Source organism: Piliocolobus tephrosceles, chromosome 6 (assembly GCF_002776525.5).
Source record: "Piliocolobus tephrosceles isolate RC106 chromosome 6, ASM277652v3, whole genome shotgun sequence".
Classification (NCBI taxonomy): Eukaryota; Metazoa; Chordata; class Mammalia; order Primates; family Cercopithecidae; genus Piliocolobus; species Piliocolobus tephrosceles.
In genome coordinates this window covers 145,692,103-145,695,938 of record NC_045439.1, presented here as the reverse complement: position 1 = coordinate 145,695,938, position 3,836 = coordinate 145,692,103, and positions in this window count along the sequence as shown.

The following is a 3,836-nucleotide window of genomic DNA, read 5'->3' as shown; positions in this document are numbered from 1 at the left end:
ATTTTTTTTTTTTTTTTTTTTTTTTGGAGACAGAGTCTCTAAGCCCAGGCTGGAGTGCAGTGGCCGGATCTCAGCTCACTGCAAGCTCCGCCTCCCGGGTTTACGCCATTCTCCTGCCTCAGCCTCCCAAGTAGCTGGGATTACAGGCGCTTGCCACCTTGCTCGGCTAGTTTTTTGTATTTTTTTTAGTAGAGACGGGGTTTCACCATGTTAGCCAGGATGGTCTTGATCTCTTGACCTCGTGATCTGCCCGTCTCGGCCTCCCAAAGTGCTGGGATTACAGGCTTGAGCCACTGCACCCGGCCTTTTTTTTCAATGTTTTTATCTCAAACTCTGGGACATGTTGTGTGCTTTGTTTCCTTTAAAAAAAAAAAAAAAAAAAATCTGTGCTGCTCATTGTAGTGTGGCTGAGTGGACTGCTCTAAGACCAGAAATATTTGCAAGTAGAGAAGTTACTTGAAACCATAACCAATTGGATTTAAAGGACAATATGATTTCTAAAATATTTTACTGTCTTTTATCATGCAGCTGGAAACCATCATTCTCAGCAAACTATCGCAAGAACAGAAAACCAAACAGCGCATGTTCTTACTCATAGGTGGGAACTGAACAATGAGATCACTTGGACTCGGGAAGGGAAACATCACACACCGGGGCCTATTATGGGGAGGGGGGAGGGGGGAGGGATTGCACTGGGAGTTATACCTGATGTAAATGACGAGTTGATGGGTGCAGCACACCAACATGGCACAAGTATACATATGTAACAAACCTGCACGTTATGCACATGTACCCTAGAACTTAAAGTATAATAATAAAAAAAAAGAGTTGACTGCTTAAATGAATCGATAAGGAGAAATAAGTAATAATTCCGTATTTTTCAAATATTTGTGACAATTTGGCATATATTAGTCAAACATTTATCAAAATACATTAGAAGGATGATAGATTAGATGCTACAATAGGCAACATCCAGAAATAATGAAGCAATATAGCATGAACATATCAATAATAGCACTCTTCAGTGACTTCTTCTTGTGTCATCAGAACATCTTAGAGTTATACAGGAATGAATAGAAATTAATGAATAGAATGAATAGACATTAAGAGAGATTGGGAGTCTTCAACATTTTCACATTAACACTTACATATATTGTGAAACAGGAACTGTGGTAGGTGGTGCATTCTATATCTTAACTCACGTATAACCAATTTTAGTCATATGCAAAACCCTATAAATGCAGGCCCTATTTTTTTCCACTTTCCCATAACTGAGGAATAAAACATTAGAAGAAATAAGGACTTTATCATGATTTTCTATTTATTTAGCCATGGAAGCAGGACAAGTTGAAAATGATCTGATATCACAGCCTTAGTTCTTAAGTTTTGCTTTGGTAATGACTTCATTTCTTTACACGTTTATTGTATAGACTCAGAAGTATTTACACATTGAGACTTTTCATGTAAAAGATTATATTGTAGAATACATGGAAAATAACTAGAAGTAGTTCTTTTTTAGTTCTTCATATATTCACATGCTTGAAAATATGGGAAGTACTAGAATATATCATTTAATTTCATTTTCATTAAAATCTAGGCTGGGCGTGGCGGCTCAAGCCTGTAATCCCAGTACTTTGGGAGGCCGAGACGGGCAGATCATGAGGTCATGAGATCAAGACCATCCTGGCTAACACGGTGAAACCCTGTCTCTACTAAAAAAATAAAAAAACAAAAACTAGCCGGGCGAGGTGGTAGGCCCCTGTAGTCCCAGCTACTCAGGAGGCTGAGGCAGGAGCATGGCGTAAACCCGGGAGGTGGAGCTTGCAGTGAGCTGAGATCAGGCCACTGCACTCCAGCCCGGGCGATAGAGCGAGACTCCGTCTCAAAAAAAAAAAAAAAAAAAAGAAATCTATGGTAGTATACACATTTTATAGTGAGAAGATTCTGAGATACAAAGTGTTTAGCTTCTTTTCTAGAGCTCCTCTTTCATGTAGGGTTGTGAAGATGGCTTTAGTCCATGTCTTGAGAAGCACTTTTAGTTCCTTTCATCCCATTGGAGCTGTCTCCCTGTTCACTTATGCTTTCTTTGGGACTTACAGCCTATGAAGTCTAGGGCTTAGCTTGAATCATAGCATTGCTTATTTTCTTTTTTCCAGTCTATGAAAATGTTTATCTATTTTAACTGGACTCTTCTTCTCTCTCTCCATCTCTTTCTTCCCACTTAACCTATTGCAAAATATATATGGAACAAAGGGTGTGTACAAAAGGGTAATTTACTGAGCTATCTGACTGAAAATCCACCTAAGGTTTTTTTTTTTTTTGAGTCAGGGTCTTGCTGTGTCGCCCAGGCTGGGGTGCAGTGACTCAATCCCAGCTCACTACAACCTCAGCCTCTCAGGTTCAAGCAATTCTTCTGCCTCAGCCTCCCAAGTAGCTGATATTACAGGCGTGTGCCACCATGCCTGGCTAATTTTTGTGTTTTTAGTAGAGACGGGGTCTCACCACGTTGGCCAGGCTGGTCTCGAACTCCTGGCCTCAAGTGATCCACCCACCTCGGCCTCCCAAAGTGCTGGGATTACAGGTGTGAACTGCCGTACCTGGCATTACTTTCTTATTATCTCGCTTCTTCCGCCTTCACTCAGACTTACTTTCTTCTCTTCACCCCATTTAGAACTTTTGTTTCCTGAAGAGTCATCAGTGTTCAGCATCCTGTCAATTTAGTCGTATAATTAAAGTATTCAAACTAAATTACAAATAAAGATTGTGAACCCAATGAGTACTTAACCAGTTAATGTATAGGTTAGAGTTTGTGTGAGTGGTAATGTGAGGAGGGAGAGTTGACTTTGACTACATGTCTGTTCTTACAACCAGACGAAGGCCCAGGGATAGTCTGAAGAGCCTCTGAACTAAGGCCACATGAAGTAAGGAGGCACAAGTAATTCTGCCATAACGAAACTCACCTGGTTGGAAGAGGGGCATGAAGAAAGGGTTTTCTAAGGCAGGATCAAAATGTGTATATATGTCTGTTTGTGTATCTGTGTGTGGGTGCATACATTTGGGTGCTGTACGTAAGCTCCAACCCACAGGAATAAAAGCATAATTATTAACTTAAAGGGCTTCCAGTTACCATCTGGAAATGTTTGGGAATTACTGATCAGGACCAGGATTATAAGAATTATATAATTGCTCAATGTCTACTATTTTTGTTTTCTGCAAAGGTTACTAGTGAATCTCTAAATTAAACCAAAAGGACCCAAGGGCTTATCTTTACACACAACAAGAGTGAAGCTGGACATTATAGTCCATTTCATTGCCAGCTTTGGGGAGAAGAATGGATCTCAACCAATAGAGTAGTAGTGGCAGCAACTAAGGGTATGAAAGACAAAATGAGTATCAGGGACCTTGTGTGTGAAATCTAGTCTGAGTGTGAAAGGGATCTTTAGTCATCAAAAGACCTATATGATTGTCTGAAAATACCACCTCCTCCCTCCGTACTTAGCTTTACAGGATATATATAAAACATGGAAAATCTGGCCAGGCGCGGTGGCTCAAGCCTGTAATCCCAGCACTTTGGGAGGTCGAGGTGGGCGGATCACGAGGTCAGGAGATCGAGACCATCCTGGCTAACATGGTGAAACCCTGTCTCTACTAAAAAAATACAAAAAACTAGCCAGGCGAGGTGGCGGGCGCCTGTAGTCCCAGCTACTCGGGAGGCTGAGGCAGGAGAATGGCGTAAACCTGGGAGGCGGAGCTTGCAGTGAGCTGAGATCCAGCCACTGCACTCCAGCCTGGGCGAAGAGCGAGACTCCGTCTCAAAAAAAAAAAAAAAAAAAAAA